The sequence below is a fragment of the Odontomachus brunneus genome, unplaced genomic scaffold (genome assembly GCF_010583005.1).
Source record: "Odontomachus brunneus isolate Ranch 3 - 2012 unplaced genomic scaffold, Obru_v1 Obru_scaffold_155, whole genome shotgun sequence".
NCBI classification, from domain to species: Eukaryota; Metazoa; Arthropoda; class Insecta; order Hymenoptera; family Formicidae; genus Odontomachus; species Odontomachus brunneus.
In genome coordinates, this window is record NW_022639605.1 from 753,521 (window position 1) to 765,473 (window position 11,953).

The window sequence follows — 11,953 nt, forward strand, 5'->3', positions numbered from 1 at the left end:
TCGCTTGGTATTTACATAGTAGCGCTTGTAGATAATAACTCATAAATATATAATTTGTCACACAAAATTACGTTTTTCTATAAATTTATTTTACTAAGATCCGGTTGTATCAACATTATTTTGAAATAAGCGAGACTTAAATATGTATCTATCTTTATCTTTCTTTTTATATAAATAAAGACAGACATATAAATGGTAAATCTTTATAATAACGGACTCAGCACCTATGACCTTGACCTTCATATATATATGATCACCCTCCTGAGTAACTTTCAGAAGGTTTCGCTCGTTGTTTGTTAAAAAGTTATTAATGAGAGAAATTTGAAAAATATATTATAATTTTTCGATACTATGTACTGTTAACGAGACAAAGTGCGACATATATGTGCTACATATTTCAATAGTCGCTTGTAATTTTGCGTGGAAAGTCGAGAACATATGTGTGGAACGAAATAATTGTAGACTTTCTTTCGGACTGTAAGCACGAGAAGATATAGCTTTTGCTTTGCGTTGATACCATCGCGTTGATACTACCTTGTGTTTATATTTCAATATTTTTTTCTGAATGTGCTTATACTACTCATTGCCTTCAATGTTTATGGTAATTATCAGTTATAGGGGAGGCTACTCGAATGACTGACTTTTTTCTCAGAAACAAAATATTAATAAAAAAGGTGCCTGTCCCTAGCCGTGTAACTGGGGAGCTACGATCCCCACATCCCCCGCACCGCGGCAGGGGGAAAGGACCGAGTCTTTTGTGAGAAATTCTCACTTTTTAGAAAATACATCTTTTTTTCGTAACATTTCTAAGATATACATTTCATATGTACAGTGTAAACAAAGTACACTGTACTTGCGAAATTTCTTTTGTTTATAATTTTGTGCTTAAGTACAACAGACGGCTAGGGACAGGCACCTTTTTTATTAATGTCTTGGAAATGCGATAAGCGACCGACATATAACCACGGAGCCGCGGGGCATAACATACGTATACTGTTTACCATATTTCAATATACACTGTGTACCAAAATTACATTCCGTTTATAAAACTCTTTTTTCAATAACTTTTTAACAAACAACGAGCGACAGCTGAAATCTTTTGAAGGTTACTCAGAAGGGTGATCTTTATCATATATATAAAGGTCAAGATCATAGGTGCTGGATCTGTTATTGTAAATGTAATTATAATGAATGCTTTATTTATTCATGAATTTATTTAATAGAAATATACAGTTAATAAAAAGAGCTAAGTATTTAAATATGTGTATTCACAGTATGTCTAAAAAGTTCCCAGATTAAGTCTATAAATAAATAACAAATTGAGATATAAATTTTATTTCTATCAAGCTTCTATGTAGTCGCCTTCCCTCTCTATACACGCAGCACAACACCGGTACAAATCTTAGAAGCTATTATAATATTCTTTTTACGGAATTGCTTTCAGCTGACGCATCACAGATTTTATCCAAATGCTAAAATATATTGTTTAACAGTTTCCCTTTTAGTTTTAATTTTATCTTCGGAAATAGAAAAAAATCTGCTGGGACCGAGTTAAATGAATATGGAAGATGTTGTAACATTGTGATTTGTCGTTTGACTAAAAACTGTGAGACAATCATTACTGTGTGGAAAGGCGCGTTGCAGGGTTGGGTAGTAACTAAAAAGTTAAACTTAAAAAGTTAAAAGTTAAGTTAAAAAGTTAAATGGCTTTAACTTAACTTAGTTACATTTTTACCCTCTTAACTTTTAACTTAACTTAGTTACATTTTATCGGTAACTATTAACTTTTAATTCAATTATCTTGAAGATTATCATGCCTAAAGGTGTCGCGAGACGTCAAAAGGGTATTCAGTGCAGGAGAGCTCATTTTTTACAATCTTCGAGGAAAAATATCCAATAAAAAAAACCCCGCACTAATCATATGAAAAAAATGGTTTCAGTCGAATTGACTTAAACTATGATATTTTGTAGCATATGAACCAAGATAGCACATGGATGGACGTCTAGTGGACGTTCAAGTTTGAATATTGGGACGTCCATAAAACGTTCGAATAAAGCAAAACAGACATCCGGTGGACATTTATAGGATATCCGTTTTTACCTATTTTGGACGTCCTTGGAATATTCAAAAAAGAACCTACACTGGACATTATTTTTAGTGTCCTTATTCGGTTCAATTTTCTAACAGAAACTACCAGGTATGTAAATATAAAACCGGAATTTTTGTATAGAAAATACACGTTTATTGTATGAAAATGATAAAAAATATTTTATTCGAAGTATTGCCCATCGCTAGTTATACATTTTTCCCACCTGTCTGACAATTTGTGGATGCCACGCCAAAAAAACTGTTGCTCTTTTGAGACAAACCAGTCATCGAGCCATTTTCGTACATTTTCGTAAGAAGTGAAGCGTTGCTTAGCAAGTGCGTGTCCCATCGATGCAAATAAATAGTAATCGGACGGAGCCAAGTCTGGTGAGTAAGCCGCATGCGAAAGTATTTCCCAACTAAACGCCTCAATCGTTTCCTTGACGTTTTGCTGTGTGTGATGGTGCATTATCATGAAGCAAAATCACTTTGTGTTGCCTTTTTTTTATATTCTGGTCGTTTTTCACGCAAAGCTTGATTCAAATCGATCATTTGTCGGTAGCGTTTAGTATTAACGGTTTGGCCAGGTTTTAGCAGTTCATAATAGATCACACCCTTCTGATCCCACCAAATACAGAGCATTGTCTTCCGTCCATAGCGATTTGGCCTTGCAGTCGATGTCGATGGTTCGCCTGGAGTTACCCATGATCTTTTACGCTTAGGATTCTCAAAATATATCCACTTTTCATCGCCAGTCACAATTCGATGGAGAAATGACTTTCTTTTGTACCTGGCGAGCAGCATTTCGCAAGTGGTTTTTCGGTTTTCCTGCTGTCTTTCATTCAGTTCATGTGGAACCCATTTTCCCATCTTCTGGATCTTTCCCATGGCTTTCAAACGTATGGAGACGGCTTCTCGTGTCACATTTAATTGATCTGCGAGTTGTTGTTGCGTTTGAGTGTCATCCTCATCCAACAATGCTTGCAATTCGCTGTCTTCAAACTTTTTCGGTGGTCTTCCATGTTCTTCGTTTCTCACGTCAAAATCGCCACTTTTAAATTTTTTAAACCACTCAAAGCACTGTGATTTACCAAGAGCATGCTCACCGTAAGCTTCGACAAGCATTCGATGCAATTCTGCAGCAGTTTTCTTTAAATGGTAACAGAAAATCAATGCTGTCCGCAAATTGTAGTTTCCAGGCACAAAATTCGACATGTTCAACGCTATTACAAATTATGCTGTTGTATGAAACTTGTATTGTTGTGAGTTGAAAATCTTTGTTAGAGATGTCAACAAGGAAATGGCGCCAATGACGCGGTTTGACGGTAACTACATTGACAGCTAGGGCCATCTATGGGTAAATTCCGGTTTCATATTTACAGACCTGGTATTCGTAAATGTTACAGCATTTGCTGATTTCATTTGAAAATTTTAGATTACTTGATTCTAATGTTATATCACATTTAAAAATTCTCACTGGCACTGGTGGGACTCAAACTTGAATCCGCGAGGCATCTCTCAATTATGAATCTGTTGCTTTAGACACCACTTCATCGATCGATATAAACGTCTTACATTTTGTCTATATATGTTGTAATTAACACAATAATATAATTTTCTGATAACATAATTTAATAAAATGATTTAATTTCAACAAAAATTATATTTTTTGTACTTTTATTGTTAATTTAATCCTTAGCTAATGAAGTAAAATCTACAAAATCCCGCACAATCCATTTCGTTATCTTTAAATTTTTATAGTAAAAATTCTTTATTGTTAATTATTACTGAATAAAGTCATAAAAGACTGTAAACTTTGAGTAATTATAAAATACCCTTATAGAAATATCATACTAAGAATCATTGATAATTACTTATTATCCAGTATTTTTAATACTGAAAATAAGTAATTATTAATGATTCTTAGTATGATATTTTTATAAAGGTAGTACAATTAAAAAGAAAGAAAAATCTGTCTTATTATATAAAATTTAATTAAATTAATTAAATTTATATATAAACATACAAATCAGCGCTTATTATAAGCGATGGAGTATCTGTCTAATGTAACCATAAAATAAAAATAAAATTAGTTAATAATAGTAATTTCTCACAAATTCTCAGGGTATTCCACGTAATGATTTGCAAAATATTTATTATAATAAAGTTTTAAAGAATATTTTAGAATAAATTAGGCTCGGATAATTCTTCAGATATTAATTTAAGGAATTCTTCAGATATTAATTTTCCTAATTATTTAGGTATTCTTTAAAATAAATTCATCTCTGTGTTATCTGAGTTAACATTTTCTCATTAACTATATTATCTTAGTTAACATTTTCTCATATCTTTGAACATCATCCTACTAACTGGATAATTGCAACGATGCAATGCTCATGAATAAGAAATGATAGGACAAATTCTATATTATTTATTTCTAAAAGCCAAAAGCTTGAGATGCAAGCATAAAAAATAAATAACAATGTGTATAAATAATAATCTGTTGCCTAGATAGCCAAGCCTGCAAAAGTCAGGTTTTGCTAAGAAGTGTGTGCTGCATATTATGCTGACATAATTTTGGCATTAACGAAGTATGATCTGCTATGTCAGATAATGCGTGTACAAATGTAACAGAAATCTAACAGAATCTGCGTCATAATATGATGGCAAAAATAGTGCAAAAATGAGACACGATATGTCAGCAAAACAAGAGAAAAATTTAAATATTAAGTGCAGACATGATTTTTCGACATGAAACAGCATAAAATCGAACAAAGAACGATGTCATATCCTAGACAGCACAAAATGTTCTGAGAATATTCTAACAGGATGATTTCCATATATTCTGAGAATATTCAGAAAGAATATTCTTACATGGTTTCAAGAATGTTCTAAATATTATTGGAATATTATTTATTATGTTCTTAGAATATTCTATCAAAACACAGAATATTCGAAGAATATTCTAACAAGATGATTTCTACGATCCAGAAAATATTCGGAACAAATATTTTTGTATCGTTTTAAAAACGTTATATATGTTATTAGAATATTATTTCATAAATTCTCAGAATATTCTTATAACATTTTAATAAACCTTCATATCACCGAACATTGCAGTAAGGTTATGAATAGGTTACAAGCTTACACATTCTAATGAGCATCCCAGGTACAACACAAAATCATTTTGATGTATTAAGATGATATCATTTTGAGATCAATGTCATGAAATTGTCATGAAAATGGTATTAGACGTCAAAATGACATCACTTTTATATCATTTAACGTCATTTTGATTTTTATATGACTTTGTATTCTACCTGCCCTACTGAAAAAATCCAGCTGAGATCTCAATTGAGAATTCAATTACAGAGTAATTACTCTGTCAAAATATTGCGAGAGAGAAAGAAGAAATATTCTCTCTTTTGCGAACACGTTGTATGTTAAAGTTTAATTACTTATATAACATTATATTAATATTAATCGCATTGTTGTTACATCCTTTGAAACATTTACCAACAAATGTGTCATTACATTTTTAAATGTTAGAAGAATATATTGTAAGTACAATCCACCATTGTTACAGCGCATTGGCATCACTAGTTCCCGTACGATCGTTGAAGTTAAAGCATTCAACAGCATAATTATCTAAAGATGGGTGACCGTCTGACATGGAATCGAATTCACGCGGATCTCATGAATAAATAAAACGACACAAAATATGAAATGCTAATTTTTTTTATTATTTAGACAAAATAATACTTCATTTTTCACTAAATAAAATTATGTAATATTATTAAAAATTGCAATATTGTGATATTGTGTAATATTACGTGCTACGCGGGTAATGTGTTGTGAAGGTACTTAGTGTAAGAGACCGGCTGTGCCAAAAGCAAGGCCTCACAGTATAAAAGAAGATAGCCAAATTATTGGTTATGAATCTCCTTTAGCAGTAACGTCCGTTACGCACAAGTGCCAGGAAGGCGAACCAAGCTGATCAATGGGAACACCTTGGATAAATGGGCGATAGGGATAGCGCCTAGTCGAATTGCACTCAGAACTCTATTGTAAATACTTTATTACTCGCATGGAAGATACACTCTAAACTCTTCGCGGTTTCTACATGTGACACACACCTCTCGCCATGTTCTCTACCCTCCTCTTCTTTCTACGTCTCTCTACCTATCCGAGAGCTCGTCTCTCACCACGTGATCTGGTGGTCATGCGCAGATCTTTAGCTATTCTCTCGACCTATCGCATAACGCGAAAAAGGTGCGCAAGCGGCGGTTCAGGCATTAGCGCCCCCTGTGGTGTAGGTTTCTACTAATAAAATACGGGACGAATGGACACCGTTTCTTACAGCTCGGCCATTCTGGCGTGTCAAACGTCTCGAGTGACATTCAATAATTCTCGCAAACAAAATAAACATTGCACATATGAGATGCTCAACCGTGATACATATGCATAAATAAACTAAACACAAAATTACAAAATTATTAATTCTGGTCAGTCTTTGGCTTATACAATGGCACATTTTTTTTTTTTTTTTTTTTAAATCATAAAGTAAACTCAAAGCTAGACTATAGTTAAAAAATATAAATTGAGACTTAAAAAATAATCAGGTTATCACGGGCTTAATCCACGGTTTGATTCTATCAGGAGATAGAATCGAATTGTACGGTTTGGCCGTATGGTTGTATCCTGGGATATCCTGAATTACGTATCTGTTTTTAGACAACGTTTTCGCTACTAGGTATGGGCCCTTATACGGAGGTTTTAATTTCCTATCTTCTCCAGGTTTTAAAGTGGTATCCCTAATTAGCACATAATCCCCAGGTTTGTACCTAGAAGGCGTTAGATGCCTTTTGTCATAATACACCTTGTTATAATTTTGAATCTTATTTGTGACTTCAATAGCCATTTTCCGACTAGTATCTCTATCACTTTCCGTCGCGTCCTTATCCTTACAAAGGTTATTTAAAAATTCTATCAGTTTAGAGTCAGCCTGATTCCTCTGGTCGTATCCCAGAAGCAACTTGGCAGGAGTACACTTAATTGAGGAATGATAAGAGTTATTCATCACGTATTGAATTGTAGACAACTTAGATGACCAAGTCATTTGATCATCAACAATCTTTCTGAGAGACGACTTAAGGAATCGGTTCACCCTCTCCACCATTCCGTTAGCCCAAGGGGCCGCTACAGCTATCAACCTATGTCTTATGCAACGAGACTCTAGGAATTCTGCAAATTCGCCTGAGGTGAATGCGGTACCTCTGTCAGAAACAATTTCCTCCGGATTCCCGAAGACATCGAATACGGGAATAAAATTTTTAATGACTTCCTTTGAACCTGTGCTCCTAACTGGCAAAAGCCATGTAAACCGTGTAAAAGAGTCGATAAGTACTAGAACATGTCTAAAACCGTCTGACGATTCAGTAAGCGGACCGAAATGATCCGTATGCAAAATCTGGAAGGGTTTGTCCGAAATGGGCGAAATTTGCAGTTCTCCTTCTTTAACATTGGACGTTGAATTTGCGAGCAAACAAACCAAACAATTATCTATGTGATTTCTGGTTTTCTTACGCATGGAGGGAAACCAGTAGTTAGCATAAAGACCTTGATACGTCTTCTCCGCACCACAATGTGCGTAGTCGTCATGGTACACTCGCAGTAAACTACTAATCATACTATCGGGTATAACAAACCTTGGCTTATCATTGCACTTTCGGTAGACACAACCGTCGACTAGCGTATATTTGTCATGTTCGGACTCTTCTAGACTGGTAGCAATTGCCCGGATTTGTGGGTCTGCGAGTTGCCTATATTGCAGCTCTTTTTCTAGAGGCATGCTTTCTATTGACGACACAATTCTACTAAGTGCGTCAACGTGTGCCATCCTTTTGCCATCTCTATGCACCAACTTGAATCGATAATTCTGTAGTCTCAAGGTCCAGCGCGCGATACGAGTATTCAAATGGGCTTTATTAACAGCGTATACCAGCGCATTGCAGTCGGTAACAACCGTAAAAGACAAACCGTATAGATAAATATGGAACCGTTCGATAGCCTTAACAACCGCTAACATTTCCAGTTCAAATGAATGGTATTTACTCTCGGCCCCATTCGTTACTTGGCTATAATAGGCGACCGGAGCCCATGAACCGGAAGATTGTTTTTGAAGTAATATAGCGGCAAGTGCTATTGAACTTGCATCCGTATGCAATTCAGTTTCGCTTGACGGGTTGTATAAACGCAGGACTGGATAAGACACTAATTCCGATTTCAATAAGTCGAAAGATTTCTTACATTCTTCGTCAAAAACAAAGTCAGAAGTTTTCTTCAAGAGATTGTGCAATGGCTTGGCCTTACTGGCATATCCTGGGATAAATTTCCGAAAATAATTTGTCAGACCCAAAAATCTTTGCAACTCTAGCACTTTCTTCGGAACTGGAAAACATTTGATGGCTTCTACGTGCCTGTCACTTAACGTAATACCCGTAGGGGAGATAATATAACCGAGATATTCGATGACGTTCTTTAAGAACCGACATTTTTCATAATTAAGTGTGAAATCATATTTTTTAAGCAATAATAATGTTTGTTTTAACACAGATAAATTCTCCTCTACTGTGATTGATGGGATGAGGATATCATCCATGTACACCAAAACTTTATCTTCTCTTATGAGGGGTTGTAAGATATAGTTAACCCTTCGTTGAAATTCGGCCGGAGCCTCACAAAATCCAAATGGAAGTCTCTTAAATTCGAACTGCCCGTCCGGCGTGGCAAAAGAAAAGAATTTAGTGTGATCCGGGTGAATTTTAATTAAATGGAAGCCCTCCTTTAAATCTAAGAGTGTAAACACTTGCTTATTACCTAGTTTCGCTAGACAGTCTTCTATAAGCGGGAAGGGGTATTTCTGCTTAATGACCCGGTCATTAAGGGGTCTTAAATCTACGCAAAGACGCGTTGAACCGTTTTTCTTTTTAACGGGGACCACCCGAGCACAGTACGGCGACGAACTCGTCTTAATAATGCCTTTTCTCTCTAACTCATCGGTAATTTCTCGAATTTGTATTCGTTCGGCATGCGCAAAGCGACGCGGTGCGTATGCATATATTGAGTCGTCTTTTAAAACGACCTTAACGCTATAATCGTCTTTAACTAGTGCTACCGGCGTATCAATTACATTTTTTATCAGTTCAACTACCTCATTGTCCGCTTCTTTCCCAAAGTCGGTTTTAATATTTGACCAAACAGGTTTATCAGTAACCGGCATATCGATAAGGTCGACTACATCTGCGGAAGCTACCTTATTTAAGAGCTCTAATTTATTTGAGCTACAAGCAGCATTAGGATCGTAAGATATTTTCAATTCATTTTCTTTAATAAAATCACGTCCTAACACAATATGCGTAGTATTCGAACTATCTTCCAATAATTGAAAATCAACTTTTAACTCGACCTTCGGTAAAAGCGACAATTTAATAGTTGTGTGCCACACACCAACCACAGGAATATAAGTACCGTTCAAAGCTCTAAGAGAATTATATCCCGACTTTTCTAATTTTGAATCTGATCTGGCATATAACCTGTATGCCGCAAAACGAATGAATGAAACAGGGCTACCTGTATCAATCAGCGTACTCATATTACATATATTCCCATTGATGGTGTAGACATTTGTGATTGGCTCACTCATTTCCAACACTCGGTTTCGAGGATCCTCTACACATCCCACCAGTGATGGGTCGTCCTCTTTCTTAACGACTACTGCAACCGGTGGCGGCACGAACGTGGTTGACTGCTGGGAGGATTGCTCCTTTCTCTTCAGTTTGTAACAATCGGCCTTCAAGTGCCCTTTCGTCTTACAATAAGCACAGAAGGTCTCTCTGGAACTTTTCAACTGATGATCGTTCTTCGTAGGTGAACGAGGCGACGCTTTCGGTTTCTCCTTCCTCATTGGCTGTGGAGATTTTTTCGATGTCATCTCAAAAGCACTTGTGACCTCGTACATCTGATTCAGAAATTCATTTATAGAATTTGCTCTCAGACATGCTGCTGATGCCCTCAACGCTGAGCTGCCAATGCCGTTTATAATTAACTGGATACAACTCTTCTCAGGTAACTGCAGGCGATGCAGCAATTTCATTTTCTGCATGGCGTAATCACGAAACGATTCTTTATGGTAATTCCACTTACGGGCATCCACTCTCTGCATGGCTATGTGGAACGGGATTTGTAGCCCAAACCTTTCCGAGATAGACTGCTTAAACACTGGCCAAGAGTTATTAATTGACTCTATATTCATGTCATACCAGTCCCTGGCCAAACTATTTAATTTACTAGATGCTGCTAGTAAAGTCACCGTCTCACTCACTCCGTGAGCAAGAGCCACATGGTCCACCTTACGGATCCATAAATCAACATCTTCTTCCTCTGATCCACCGTATGCCGGAATCTGTGGAGTTAAAAGCTTAACCGCTGAAGCAGTTGCTGGGAGATACATCACCGAGGTTGGCTGTGTTGTCCGTACACTGATTGGAACGGGCGGTATGTTTTGGGATGATACACCAGGTAAATCTGTCCCACCAACGTCCTGTCCACTCGTTACTTCATTGATATTTGCAGTAGACATCAAACGCTTCATCTGCTCCATCATCATTAACATTGACTGCTGCATCGTAGCCATTGACGCAGACAAATGCTGAACAGTCAGAGATTGCGCACTTTGGCTAGGCAAACCTTGTGGTTGAATGTCTTCACGTTGTAAAACTGGAGGATCATTGATACGTCTTTCCATATATGAGAATATCTGATCAATGCATTCCGATCTGGAACTCCTTGGGATTAGTCCCAAGCTAGTAATTCTTTCCTTGAGCTGATCAAGCGAAAGATCTTCAACCTCCTGCCTCTCCATTGTACTTGACGAAACTTGTATCACAAAATCTTCTTCACAGATTAACGTCTCGACTTCTGTCCGGGAGATGGTACTTCTAGAGGTGTCTCTATCTTCACTCAAAGAATGCGGGAAAAACTACCGTTATGGCGGGCGTTTTTTTTTTTTTTTTTTTTTTGCAAACGACCGTTACTGATGATGCAATACTGTTACTGCGTAACAAAGACTGGCTGAATGCTGAGAGGGTATAACAGCGAACTATCCCACTTCTGATGTATTTTACTGTAAGAGACCGGCTGTGCCAAAAGCAAGGCCTCACAGTATAAAAGAAGATAGCCAAATTATTGGTTATGAATCTCCTTTAGCAGTAACGTCCGTTACGCACAAGTGCCAGGAAGGCGAACCAAGCTGATCAATGGGAACACCTTGGATAAATGGGCGATAGGGATAGCGCCTAGTCGAATTGCACTCAGAACTCTATTGTAAATACTTTATTACTCGCATGGAAGATACACTCTAAACTCTTCGCGGTTTCTACATGTGACACACACCTCTCGCCATGTTCTCTACCCTCCTTTTCTTTCTACGTCTCTCTACCTATCCGAGAGCTCGTCTCTCACCACGTGATCTGGTGGTCATGCGCAGATCTTTAGCTATTCTCTCGACCTATCGCATAACGCGAAAAAGGTGCGCAAGCGGCGGTTCAGGCATTAGCGCCCCCTGTGGTGTAGGTTTCTACTAATAAAATACGGGACGAATGGACACCGTTTCTTACATTAGAATATTCGTAAGATATTCTTTAGAATATTCACAGAACATTCATAGAACGCAACTTTTTGTCTACTTTAAATATTCTCTTGGAAGTTATTAGGAACTTCGAAGTATCATGTGGGAATATTCTACGAATATTTAAATATCCCCGATATTATTCTCAGAATGTTCATAGAACGTACTTGTGCTGT